At 49.3% G+C, this 14,498-nt stretch overlaps 1 protein-coding gene across 2 annotated transcripts in view; it reads right to left on the bottom strand.

Moving 5' to 3' along the window:
• Window positions 1–14,498, bottom strand: part of LOC111157513 (ArfGAP with GTPase domain, ankyrin repeat and PH domain 1) — a 556,692-nt gene that overhangs the window by 328,911 nt on the left and 213,283 nt on the right. The gene's annotated exons all lie outside the window — the stretch shown is intronic.

Below are 14,498 nucleotides of genomic sequence, written 5' to 3'. Positions count from 1 at the left end.
TTTTTGCAAAGAGCCCCCAGAAACAGAGCTTGGTGGAACTGACCAGCAGGTGAGATAAATATTTATCTTCAAGCAGGGAAAAAAAAAACACCTCTCTGCAGCATTTTGGTAATATTTCCAGGACATTTCAGGGGGAGGGGGGGTGCAGGTACAAGAAAAGAAACCAGGGTCAGTACTCATTTAGTACCCAGCCATCTCAGGGAATGGCACTGGGGAGAACAGGATTCGCCATCCACTTCACAGGTCCTGGGGAGCCGTTCCGAATGTGGCAGTCAGGCTGGAGTTGATACCGAGTTAACCTGCTTCCGGAACACGAGGGGGAAAGCTGGTTACAAACAGTGCTTTCTGTCCTACCTCCACCCTCCGTGCGGAGCTGACCGAGGGTGGCTTCTGCCCGTCTGCTCCCGGCTCCTCCTTCAGTCTATGCCAAGCGGAATGGATCTCCTGATGGACAGGCTTCTGCTCAGAATCTGCCACCTTTCCAGGCCTTCCACTACTTTATGACAGGCTGTTTCTTTCCAAGTCCTTGAAGCATTTTCTTTTTCTTTCCAAGTCCTTGAAGCAAGGGACAGCTGTATTTCGGTTATTATGGGAATCCCTAGAAGAAGTGAAAGGAGGAAGGCATCCCGATTTCACAGCTGGGAAAACTGAGGAAGCGAGCTGCTGACCCGTCCAGATGGAGCCCGGCTCTGCCGCTGCCCCTACCTTTGTCCACGGGCACGCGGGGCGATAGCCTATTGGGGACTGACTCAGCAATAAATGAGATTTCGTTCCCATGTCCGCTGACTTCACGTGCCTCGGGGCAGGCGGCTACTCCTACTCGTAACAGCTGTCTCTCCAGAATTAAAATAGGAAGTTCTTTAAGAGGAAATGAAGTTTCTCAGTGAGTCACGTGCTTAGCAATAGCTCAGCTTATCTTGTCGCTGGCAAAGTTACAAGAAACATGTGGGCCTTGGGATGGTCACTGACTTCAACTACCTTCTCGATACAAGAGCTAAATAATCCCACCTAGGCTTCATGGTTTGTCTTTGACACCTTGGATACGGGCTTCATCTCCCACGGCCCTGGTTTTGAAACCGGGAAGGCTGAATGATAAAATACAAAACAGAGTAAAGCTCAAATGGGAACGTGTTCTCACTCTAAGACTCATATGCAGATGTTTTCCTAATGGTCCACAGAGCCTGCCACACCAGCTGCACTAATTTAAACATGTTTTTTCTGATCTGAAAAGGCTAGCTGGGGCAGAGTCTCGGGCTAGGCGCTGGGGAGGCTGCTGGGCAGCGTACGGCTGGTCCTGGCTCTAGCTGGTCGGTGCCAGGTAGACCCGGGCCCCAGACAGGAGTCTGGTATCATACGGCGAGCAGGCTGATGGACACACCGTACTCAGCAAACACCTGCCGCGGGGCTCGGCCTGACCCCCGCTTCTTGCTGCTGCATGGCAGAAACCCCCCCGTTTCTTGCCCCTTAATTACATCTGCCGTGTCACCGACATGAGTCTGGATGCCGTCTGGAGCCGCTGCCAAGGGGCGCGGCGGCCTGGAACCAGGTCTCAGTGAAGGGCATCACGGAGAGGCTGCATAGAGAAGAAACCCAGGGAACAGCAGGCGCCCTGAGTCATGAAATGAAAACGGGTGGGTCCAGAGTCACAGGATGAAAGGGTGCGTGTGAGTCCAGGCCACCAGGTGAAGGCAGCTTGGGAACTGAACTTGGCCTCTGGATTCAGGAAGGAAGGTCACTGAAGAGCATGGCGAGATGGGAGGGTGGAGTGGCGTGAGGAGTGGGGAGCAGGAACCACGGAGACCCCTGGCCACACGAGGGGTGACAGACCCAGATGAGGGTACTGGGGCTGCAGTAAACAGCCAGCGGGTGGGCTGCCCACGTCCCTGGCCTGAGCTCCCCGGGGCGGGGACCAGATGCGGGCTCTCACCCCACCTCCCTGTTGTCAGTGAGCACGCAGCCATCTGCTCCCCTGGGTCGAGGGCAGCTGCCTTGGAAAGCCGCTCATGTGTTCCTGGGACTGTGGTCACCCAGGCTGCGGCACAGGGCCGGCCCGTGGGCTCCTGGTGATGCACCTGCTACAGGTGTGCACAGGTACAGCTGGGGGTGGGGGTCAGCTCCTGGAGCCCAGGGCAGCCATGTGGCCCCTCAAGCCCACACCTTAGGCAGAGCTGAGATGCATTTCTCCCCCTGAGCTTTCACCTGTTCCTTCCCGGGTCGCCTTGCCTCCTTCCATGTGTGGTAGCTTCAGGGGGCTGCTGGAGCCAGGTCCCACAGGCTAGAGGAGACATTCTGGCCCGGGGCTGGGGACCAAGTCCAGACCTGGATCGCCGGCTGAAATCGAGGTGCTGACAAGGCTGTGCTCCCTCCAGACGCTTGAGGCGAGAACCTACTGCCGCCTCACCCGGTTTCTGGGGGCCAGGGCACCCCAATCCTCATGTCCCCACCTTCACAGGGTGCTCTCTCTGTAAGCGGCCACATCTCTGCCTCCCTCCTGCAAGGCCCAGCCCGGTAATCCAGGGCCACTCCCTCCCTGGAAGACCCTTAACCACATCTGCAAGTCCCTGGTTCTTGCTTCAGGACCGTTCGCAGGCTCCAGGGATGAGGCTGTGCTAGTAGCGAGGGGGCGGGGGACGCACGGCTTATCCAGCCCCCCACACCACTTCAGGCCACGGCTCCAACACGAATATCCTCACCCTGACTGACGACCTACCAAAGCTGTTTTTTTAAACCAAATCTACCAGCTTTTCTAAGTAGTTTTAATATAAATATGAAATGATTCTGAGCGTTTTAAGATTTGCCCTTCAATTTAAGCCTCAATTTTATTTTTAAATCTTGTATTTTAAAGGACTTTATATTTGGACAAATGATTTAGAAATGGATCTTTGCAGAATCTGGCCTAGTTCTGTTCATCTGCCAGAACAGGGCATGGGGCAAAAAGGGCCTATCTGGTCCGTTGTAAATTTTGTCTAATATACATTTTTAATGGTATCAATTCTTTCTTTCCCATGAGGAATCTACACCAAAGAGATGGACCCCCGAGGTCTTCAGGCCAGTGACTTCTGGTGGTCAAGTCTACCCAGAGCTGGCCTGTAGCCCCCAGGTCACTGGTGACGAGGGATAGGAGGTGGCCCATGCACACGGCGGGGAGAGGCAGAGGCCTACCCAGGAGTGTGTCCCCGTGCACCAGGGGCTCTGGTTGGGAAGGTCCCAGCGGACTACACCCGATCCAAAAGGTACGAATCTAAGATGCTCTCAGCAGGAAGTGGGCATTTCTGCCACCCCACAGGCACTCAAGGGTTACTTACAGAACAGATCTGGGGAAGGGGAGTCTCGGGACCAGCCTTCCGGCTCTGGGACTGGTAAATCCAGGCTAGCACATGCAAGTTTCCAAAACGAATGCAGTGAGGTCATAAAAACGCAGGCTTTAGAGGAAATGAAATAACACAGTAACTATTCTTAGGTCTTTTTAAAACAGGCCATTTAAAAGGACATAGAATAAAGTCCCAATTCCATTTGAAAAGTATTGAAAGTCAATTCAACATTCAATAAAACGTTTATTCCCAGGCAGCAGGATCACAGTTGATTTTAATTGGCTCCTTTATGGTTTTCTGTATTTTTTAAAAGATTTTATTTATTTTAAAGAAAAAAAGAAAGCGCGCTCATGTGTGTGCAAGTGGAGGGAGGGGCAGAGGGAGAGAGGAACCTGGGCAGACTCCTCACTGAGCGCGCAGAGCCCAATGCGGGGCTCCATCTCAGGACCCTGAGATCACACATGACCCAAGCCGAAATCAAGAGTCGGACACTTAACCCATTGTGCCACCCAGGAACCCTAGTTTTCTGTTATTTTTATAAACAGGTGTTATTCTAATGAGAAAAACTAAACACCTTTAAGTATACGTAAATAGATAATGTATAAAATATACATCAATGTGTATTTTAACAGAAACAGACACGAAACATAATTCTGAAAAGCAAAATCCATGCCGGATGTGATGTTATTTTAGCGGCCGAGGGCAATGCCCTTCTGCCTCTCCGGGCTGGTTCCCTGCTGCGGCAAACAAGCTCCCTCCCCACCTCCGTCCCTGACCAGCTCAGGAAGCCTGGGAACAGACCTTCTGCTTGCGCTTCCGCATCGTCACCTGACCCGGGGAGCAGTGACACATGGAGCTGCCCGTATTCATCTGATCGGTCTTTTTCAACTGTCCCTCCCTCCAGAGCCATCGGATTTTACAGCAGTCATGTTCACTGTGTATTACGCTGAAAGATTTCCTTTATATATCCATTCATTTCAAGGGCTTCCTAATTGTTTCCATGCTGCACAGGCTCGTGAGCGGGAGAACTACCTGTTTGCATTTCTTTAATCACCATTTGGGAACACAGCCTGTCTAGGAGAAAGCACAAAACAAAGGCATGGAGCCCCCCCACTCTCCCCCTAACACCAACCCTAAGGGACCAGCAGGAGCAGCCCAAGGGGCCTGGGGAAGGGGAATGCCCAGCAACAGACCCATCACCAGCAAGTTCTGATTTCCTGGGAATTTTCCCTCACCCTTCTGACTGACTAGATTCATGGGACTATGTGCTGAGGTCTGTGATCAGGGACATATTTAGGAGAGCAATGGTTTTCAAACTGGACTGCAGGAGGAGGCTTTCCCTGTTCTTAAAAAAAGAAAAATCCATCCTACAGCCCTGGTGAGTAAGGGCTCCCCCACAGCGGTAGTCAGCCGCCTCACTTCGGCACTGGGCTCCCTTCCCGAGGGTCCCGAGCACCCACCACCGTGGAAGGGCTGAATGCAGACTCCACTAAGCGCAGCTGAAGCACCCAGAACCCGGGCCACTGCTCCACCTACGTGTGCCCCCAGCATTCGCATCTTCAGGGGCTGGGCAAACACCTTTCTCACAGTCTGTGAGAGCCACCCCCCAGCGGCGGACGCTGCTCTTCACCCGATGGAATCACCCCGCGCGCCTCAGTCCTCTCGGTGCTCAAGGGGTTCTGCCCGGGCTGACACCATTCCCAGGGCTGGAAACTGGAACGCTCCTGAACTAGATGTTACTTCCTTGCTGATTCTGAATGCTCCAGCTGTACGTAATCCGAAAAAAGAAACCATCTGTACGGAAAGACTGTGACTTGACATGTTCCTCACCTGAGACACCGGAAGTGGAGTAAGGCCCCCTGGCCACATCAAGAAACTGAAAATGTCATGATCTGAGGCTCACTCAGTGGCGCATGTGACTCTCGATCTCGGTGGTGTAAGTTTCAGCCCCGTGTTAGGTGTAGAAATTACTTAAAATCTTAAAAAAAGTAATGATCTGAAATGTTGTAATTTCTACTGGAATTTATGTAGTGGGAGAAAATAAAGGGTAAAAGCAAAAAATAAATCAATGGAAAACAGTAGAAAAGCCCTCAACCTTAGGAAAACAGAGGAGGAGAAAAAACCCCAAGCTCCAACAACGGGACTCTTCTCTCTACGTACCCCTAGCTCAGTGCTGGGAGCCCGGAGACGCCGCAGGTGCGAGCCTTCTGAAGGGTCCTCCGCACCTTCGCCTCCGCACCCTCTGCAGGGCAGCACTCCCAGGGCCACGGCTCGCCTCTGTAAGAATTCTACATTTCCTCAAACTGATCAACTCCCTTCCCTCTGCCCAGGGGCATCAGCCTGATTTCACCACTGACCTCCCATCAACACCAGACTACAGGAAGAACCCTCAGTGTGCCTGCAGGGAGAGGCGAAGGCCAGGCAGAGAGGCTAATGGCAGAGGCTCCACCCCAGCGCTGAATGGCCACCTGCTCAGCCCCGGCGTCGGAGACACCCTGGCGGTCATCAGGCCAGCAAAACTTGGTGAATTCTATGAAAAGAGTATGATGTACTAAATAATAAGTCTGTTTATTACCATATGCTAGCTTAAAAAAGCATATCTTTTGTCACTTTTTCTTTGAATCTTATCTAAAGTTACAAACAAGGCAAAAAGCAAGAAGGGATGTGAGTCCCTGTAACCACAGAATGTATCATTTCATCTTTATTTTGTCCTCCTCCCCATGCCCATGAATGAAACTTTACTTCTGTGTTCTTGTACTGCTGATCCAGTAACTTCGACGCTTTATGGAGTGTATCTTATTACAGGTCTAAATGATCTCTTAAACCACTATGTTAGTTTTATTATGTCTGTATTCTCCACAGTGACAGCAAAAGGGAAAAATACCCTGGCCAGAATCACCCTCACACGCTCTTTTGATGCCCCCTAGTGGTTTCTCACTAAATTACAAAACCAAGTGGTTGAAAGCAAACGTTTCCTTTATGCTGTGTTTCCGCTGAATCTCAGAGACGTTGTTAGAGAGCCAACATTCCAACACCCACATATTCTACTCCTGGAAGAAGACCAGGTGTGCAGATGAGCGTTTAGCCCACAGCTAATCAGAAATAATTCACATGTTGAATACAGCGTCACATTTAACCCCAAACCGCTCAGTGGCGGCCTGGCTTAATTTTATTAAGAGAATTCTAACTTAAAGGAGAATTTTCACTCACTACTGGATTTTAAAATGCAGTCCATGGCTTTCAACATTTCCAGACAAAGGTACGACCGTGCAGCTCCTGCTTTGCGACTAAGCGTGCTCTCTGGCGGGCTGGCCTGGGCTGGAAAACAAACCCCGAGCTAGCCAGGGTCTCACACCCTTCCAGACTGGACATTCCACAAGTCTGTAGTTCAGGCGAGAAAGGAATTTAAATGCAAGAGACACCCCGGTGTGTCATTTAATAGAGATCTTTGTGCAGGAACAGGAGTTAACTTCCTAGCATCCAAGTTGACTGCAACACCGCTGTTCTTATGGTTTACGCACAAAGTAAAATGGGAGGAAGCTTCCTGAAATTCCAAAAATCACCTACAGAAATGCTTGTTGAACTGGGGCTGCTCAGGCAGCTCGGCGGAGGGAGATGAACCACAGCGCCCCCTGCAGGCGCATCGCGCACAAGGGAGCGCCACCTCCCAGCCGGGGGAAGGGACGCAGAGGTGCTGTCCACCCAGCGCTGCTCGCGGCACCAGGCCTGATCGTGCAGCAGCCAGCCAGACGTCCCCCACCGAACTCTTTTCCAGTTCTCTTTTCTTTTAGACAGGACTGCCCCCCGCACCCGGGGCTGTGGCTGAACGCAGCCTGGAAAAACGTGGCCACCACGCAGTTACTGACGCTGGGGCCCCACCTTCCTGGGCAGAGACCCCTGTGCCTGAGAGCCCACTCAGGACATGCGGGTGGGAGTGGAGGGGGGAGAATGCACGCCTGTGCTTTAGGTCTTTGATTTTCAGAGACTCTGAGTGCTTCCCAGATTTTGACAGTCCAAACAGGAAATAAATGCAATAGGATTTTTACATCCACCAAAGGGGTGACGTGCGTTGAGCGTCGGGACCCCTCTGCGGAGGGACAGTCCCCAGCCGCAGCAGAGGCCCCATGACCAGGGCAGGGGGTGGGGTGGGAAGCGGGGCACAGCCCCTCTCTGGAACTGCTTCTGTTTCCAGAGTCCCTTGAGCCCTCTAGAGCACCGACATGACCTGGAGCTCTGGGAAGGTCCAAACGTCAGGAGCCGCTGCTTCCCACCCACTGCAGGGGTCTGCCTCGGAGGCGACACAAGGCAGCATGCTGGTGCCACCATGGGTCAGAAGGGATGGATGAAGTGCAAGGAAACCCCACTTCAAGGTCACGGCTACACACGGAACTGGGGAGGTCTCTGGGCCGTTGCCCTATGGCGAGCTGGGGTATTCCAGCTGTGCAGAACCTACCAGAAGCACCAAGGCCACATCTGCAAGAGCAGCAAGGCCCAACTGCTCCCATGTGCCACCCAACATGCCAGACCCTGGCCCACCCAAGGCACTGACTGCCATCTCTTAACAAAATGCCTGACTACGGACGATGAGCTTATTTTTATATTAACAGGTAGAAAATAATACTTGAGACAAATTTAAGAATTATGATTATTTTCTCTTTATACATGATGAAAGTTTTTAAACTGAAAATATCCAGTGTGATCAGGGTACAGAAAAAGGACACCCGCTGGAGAACTGAGGGCAGGAATGACCCCAAAGAATGCCTACAGGTCGAGGACCAAAATCCGTGAGGCCACGCGGGCCATGGAACCTGCAATTTCCCCTCCAGGGCTGTGTCCTGAAGAAAGAATAAAGGATGGAGACAAATATTTAGGTAAAGAGCCATCCACTCGGGCACTGATCCTAAAACAAACACATAACTGGGGGGATCCTCTCAATGTCTAATAGAGGATTGGGCCAAAAAAGTATTTCTGGTCACTCAAGGGAACGCAATGCAAAAATGAGGAAATACATAGTAGAGAAAGTACTGATGTGAAAAAGCGGTTGTGCCATGTCACAAGGGCGGATAATGGACACAGCCACACAGCCCACACCTTAACAGTAACAGCCAGTAGGGGGTGGTGTGATGGGTGGTTTCTACCTCCGTATTTCATATCCATCCTTTAAAAGTCATCTCTTTAGGGGCGCCTGGCTGGCTCCATTGGTTAGGTGTCCAACTCCTGGTTTCAGCTCAGGTTGTGATCTCAGGGTCCTGAGATCAAGCCCTGCATCAGGCTCTGTACTCAGCAGGGACTCTGCTTGGGATTCTCTTTTCCTCTCTCTCCGCCCTTCCCACCCCCAGGCGTGCTCTCTCTCTCAAATTAGTAAACTTCTTTACTTCTTTAAACTTCTTTAAAGTAAACTTCTTTAGCCTATCTCACACAATCCCATTTCGTCATCAGCAGTTTCTACAGGCTCTTTTTCTTTAGACAAACAAGTGTGCGATCCACACCCCTCACAGCCACTTTCTCCCTAAATCAGGGAGGATCCATCCATCCAGAACATTCGGGGGCTCATCTTCTCTTCAGAGAACTTCCAGTGACTCTGCACTAACCCTATAACCCTACAAGCCGACGCCAGATCTCAGAGCCTGTCTCCAGGGATGCCCACGCGCTCCTAGCCAGCCCCCCACTGCTGAGAAGTGCTCAAAAACATCAGTGTCCATAGGGGAAAGCTATGCTTTCTGGTGTTAAGGACTTTCACGACTTCCCTCCTTGGAGGGTTACTCTTCCTTGTCTCTCACGAACTGAACTTAATGGTGCTGCTAACCTCCGTCAATGGCAGACAGTTCTCGGTGAGGGGGAGGCCATAAGAATCTGGCTATGACTGTATTCTCTAGGGGGAAAATGTTATAAACAGAAGACTTCAAACTGGGTTGAAAACAACAGCCATGAAGTGTAACAATTTCTGACTATCCTATTTAAGGAATATTTTCATATTGTGTTGATCAGAGGCTGGGGAGGGTTAAGTAGGTCAAAAAGTACATCACCATTTAATCATTTTAAAAACATTAAGAAGAGCAGAATGGCGTGGCATTATGAACAGATTACGAACAAAAATAAGAGCCATTTGTATGCATTAATGATACATCAAGCTAATTCAAGCTGGCTCAAGTCATTAACAGAATCCTGGGGCAGGCCTGGCTACAATGCCATAGCGCAGGAAAGCATGAGCACACCGTCTTCTGTGTCACTGATAACATTAATTCTATGAGCAGAAGACAGGAGTCTTCACATGAAAATCAGAACAGAGCATACTGTGTTTACTGATCTCATGTCGGTGGGGTGGGCGTTAGAGCAGCATCTACAGGAACAGGCCAGCCGTGGTGCCTGCCCACGGTCGCAGTAAGGGAAGTGCGGCAGGAAACCTTTCCGACGTGGGGTAAGAAACTTCCAGAGACGGTCACAGTCTCTCCTAACAGAACGGTCTACAAAACTGTGAAACGGAAGAATTCATTGTCCCCTGTTGTTTGTGATGACAAGCAACCTAGGTATCAGGATTTTAAGATGACTTCTTTGGATGTTATTCTGGAAAGAGTCAAAAATGTCAGGGTCCTCTCTGCCCCACCAGAAACTAGTTTAAGAATTACCCAGGGGGGTGCCTGGGTGGCTCAGTGGGTTAAAGCCTCTGCCTTCGGCTCAGGTCATGATCTCAGGGTCTTGGGATCAAGCCCCATATCAGGCTCTCTGCTCAGCGGGGAGCCTGCTTCCTCCTCTCTCTCTGCCTGCCTCTCTGCCTACTTGTGATCTCTGTCAAATAAATAAAATCTTAAAAAAAAAAAAAAAAAGAATTACCCAGTTTCACACCTGAATCTGAGTTGTCAGGGCCGGGAGCTGCAGTCTCGAAGTCTGAATCACACCCACCACTGAGATACCCCTAGCCGAATGCTTTCACCTGCGTCGGTGACGGTAAGCAGATCGGCTCACATCCAAAGGAGTTAGACCCTCATAAACGTCCAGCTTTGGGGGCCACTGAACAGTTCAATGGATGAGAGAGAAACTCTCAAAAGGGGAAATTTCTACACAGAGAGACTCCAACAAGAAACAAACTGATTTCATGCTTGTGTCCAATTCATAATAATATCTTAAGACACTTGGATTATGTCAGGGTCATCACTTTCAACAAATTCTCACATGAATCCTAACAATGTTCACGTACAGCCTGGCTGTCAGTCCCACCTCAACACGTCCCCCATTTGTCAACTGTGCTTCAGAACACTGGGCAGCAGGGCGGCCACCAGAGGGCCGGCTCATCTGTAAGATGCTTTCAACTCCAACCAACCTTTTTTTTTTTTTTTTTTTCCTAAAAAATATCAACTCAAGAGGGTTTTTTGTTTTTCTTTTGGTTTTGAGCCTCTGGAAATATGGCTTACTACAGCTAATGCTGATATTTTAGCTTTGGTATTAATTCACTATTTCATTTTGTGATCTAACCCTGCTCATAGAGAAAGTTTCTCCGGTTTAAGAAGTTAAGAAGTTCACTGAGTTTAAAGTTGCACACACAAAGGGCACCGACAACATCATGTTTTATAAAAACAACCAAGGTGAACCATGCGTGCACTCTCCCAGCTACACAAAAACCAGGCTACGGGGCACAGAAAGACCCGCCCAGACCCTGGCCTTCTTGCTCCCCGCACGCACTCCCTCCCCACCCACCGGCTCAACCCAAAGTCTACTTAACGTCAACACCAGATAGGTATCTTTTCAATTTAGTGAGAGGCGACAAACAATGGGACAGACGTTCTTTTGGAGGCAACGTGCAGATTCTAATTTCTGCAGGAACTGACCAGGTTAGAAGCCGCCCGGTGGTGACAGCCACTGACATTGGTGTTTAATGACAACCGCGGAGTGGCTGACAAACTGGGGCCAAGCCCGTCTTACACGACTCACCAACAGCGGTCAAAGGAGCGTTTCTCCTACTTCTGCCACATGGAGGCAACTTGCTTGTGTCATCCTTGTTCTTAGAAGTTTTAAAATATTAACCAAATAAAGTGTCATTTAAGCATAATAAAGTCTGTTTGCCCCGTCATAACATAACTACCCATCTGCCCATGAAATCTTGAATGTACAACCTTTCGGTGCAACGAGGAGGGGGGAGTGAGCACACGCCACGCCAAGGGTGGTGTTGGGGGGGGCATGGGGATGGTGAGGGGCACAGGCATGTGGAGAAAACCGTGCACAGAAAGGACATGCAGGCTGGATGCTGGCTGTAAAGAGGGCCTATTAAGATCTACCATCGTCCATTAGAAACCCTTAAACTGTGACATAAATATTAGTCATTATTACAAATGATAAAAAATATACATATACATATGTACATACATAAAAAAAATACAAATGATAAAAAAATATAAATTGACATATACTAAATGACTCCGTTGGCTATATCTATCTATCTATCAATCTATATATATATGAGGTGCCCAATGTACACATATATATGGACTGCTTTTCAACGCGGAAAATCTTATTTTTAAAAGAACTCCTTTGAAAAAAGAATTACACAAACATAAAAACAAATGACAGGCTCCAGTCTCCTCCCTAACACAAAAAAGAGAAAAACAGCAGCAACAAAACAAATAATCAAATAGGCCACCCCAACAATGAAAATTAAGCTGGTTCTGAGAAAGCACAGAAGAGGCCTAATTGTCGTATCCTTTAACAGCACAAACAAAGACCGTGGCGTCAGCAAAACGGAAAGGAACGGGGTGACGCAGCACTCAGGACCAAAACCCCTGGAGACCGCTCCCGCTTAATGATGCTCTAACACAAGCAATTAGGTTGTACAAACCGGGCTCATTAATACAGCTACTCTTCTGCGGGACATGGCCCTAATTAGGACCAAACAGCTGCAGAATTTAATGTGAAATGGGATGTTTTGTACATTAGGGTATCAGTCCTTGCAAGAGATGGACAGAAAGCAAACTGAGGTTCTCCCATGTACCACAGAGCCCTGGGGCACTCAGGCAGCCTCTCCAGGCTCAGCCCTGACAGCACAGGGCATCCACGCGCGGGTGAGCCATCGCAGGTTGGGGGACACTAGGCATGGCTTCTATGCAGGTGCTTTCCAGAATGTGAACCACAGCACGCATGTAAAGAGCTGGTATGGCCATGCTAAGAGGCTGCTGTGGATCCTCCTCGAACGGGCCCATACCGGCACTGCAGGACACTGCACCGGGAAGTCCAGACAGCAGCCACCAGTGCACAGAACCCTGCTGAGGCGACTGGCCAGCCTCCCCACCCTCATGCACCTCAAACTGAATGGTCTCTTTTTAATGGAAGTAACGTAGAACATCTACCCTAGGGTGAGCGGTCTTCCACGGGAGATCACTCAACGACCCAGGTACTCTCAACAACACAGAACAGACCCAGCCATCTCGGGGAGGGTCAGGGAGACAGACAGTGACATGTAATTGATTTACATCTTGCTTATACAGATCTTGACTGGGTCCAAACAATTACTGTCAGAGCGAAATGCTGTATACAGTTTTCCTACCATCCTATGAAAACAAGCTCAAGACAAGAAGTTAAAGCTTTACAGGGCAGCATGCTCTAATGTCTAATAGGGTGTTTTCAGTTCAGATTTAACAAGTGATGACAGTTTTAGAGTTTACGTGTAAGAGTATTACATTCTGTAAAAAAACAGCTGGCGTCAGGATGCATAACAGGAATGACCTGTATATAGAACACTGCTGTTTTACAATACAAGTATTTATCCGCTCATTTTAGGAGAGGGAGGGAGGGCTAGAGAAAAAAGTCATAAAGGAGCTTGGATAAGGGAAAATTAAATATTTTGTACCACCATCAGGTTTTACTCATTTCACATGAAAGGGAAACCGCTTTTCTTTATATATCAGATATCTTTAAAACATCACACACCAGTCAGATAATGTAATATTTAAAAATTATAAAATATACCTCCCTGAACACTTAGGGGGTCTATTGGTTCTACTTCACAAAATGTCATAATACACCAAAAACTGCTTCTACATCATGCTGAGTTTGAAAAAGAGAACTGCACTATGACCCAAATCATTATGCTCCTCGTATATACCCATTGTACAATCACTGCCATCAAAACAAAATAGGCCATAAACAGGGACACTCTGTGTAGGCTGAGAAATCTAAGTGTGTTTGGAAAGAGAGGAGAATTCATCACTTCCAGAGCCCAACCTCAAGGAACTAAAACTCCAAATGTTCCCTAAGGAACATGGGGAGTCAGTGTCCCCTTTCTTCTCTCAAAATGGCACACACAAATGGTCCAAGGGGCCCTCTGACCACTTCCACACGTGGCTTTTCACTGCCCTTCAGCACGGCTTGGTCTAGGGGAAGGATTTATTCCTGTCACTAAGTTATATTCATTTTAGGTTATCCCTATCTCGGCTGAAACAGCCCATCACCAACATGACCCACCTTTCCCTACCCAGATACTCAACTGAAGTGGCAGGAAACATGAGCTCACGGCAAGAGATTCTCCCACTTGGCTGGTTCCTTCAGAGAGCAAGAGGACCTTCTCTTGAATAAAAATCTTAGCACCAGACAAACAATATCTGCAGAGAGTGAACATCATTTTTCTGTAATCCTGGCCTTCAGGAATCCAGGCCAAGAGAACAAATAACCAGGGACTTTTGAAAAATTTCATGCCAAACACGGACATCACCGTTATAATGTTAAAACTACAAAAGCCTGAAGCTAATCTTATAGACACGGCCGACGGTGACCAGAGCTGCACAGAACTGGACAGACAGAGAGACACGGCAGGTGGGGGGCCATATGCAGCCCTGGCTGCCTCAATCCCCTGGTCCAGCCTGTGAGGCCCGGAGCTCCCTGCAGGGCTCTTCTGCGAATCCAGACAGAGAGACAGAGAGACAGACAGACAGACGGGTAACCACGCCCATGTGAGGCCCAGTAGCCCAGATGCAGGAGAACTGGGGAGTATGTGATTTCTCAGCAGGTGAATCTTATTTACAGACACCCTCTCGTGGAGGCCAGGCATTCTGCTCCACAAGCCACACACACTTAGCTAGGAGCAGGATCAACGATGATTCAGCATCACTGTGAGCAAGGCAGCCCGGTCCTTCACAACCTGCCTTCCAACCTTGGGGAAGGGGCAAGCTTCCATCTCTGGGCACTAGCCCTCCACTTCGCCGA

This window comes from Enhydra lutris, unplaced genomic scaffold, assembly GCF_002288905.1.
Source record: "Enhydra lutris kenyoni isolate GAN:26980312 unplaced genomic scaffold, ASM228890v2 scaffoldscaffold1, whole genome shotgun sequence".
NCBI lineage: Eukaryota > Metazoa > Chordata > Mammalia > Carnivora > Mustelidae > Enhydra > Enhydra lutris.
This window is presented reverse-complemented; position numbering and strand designations above follow the sequence as displayed.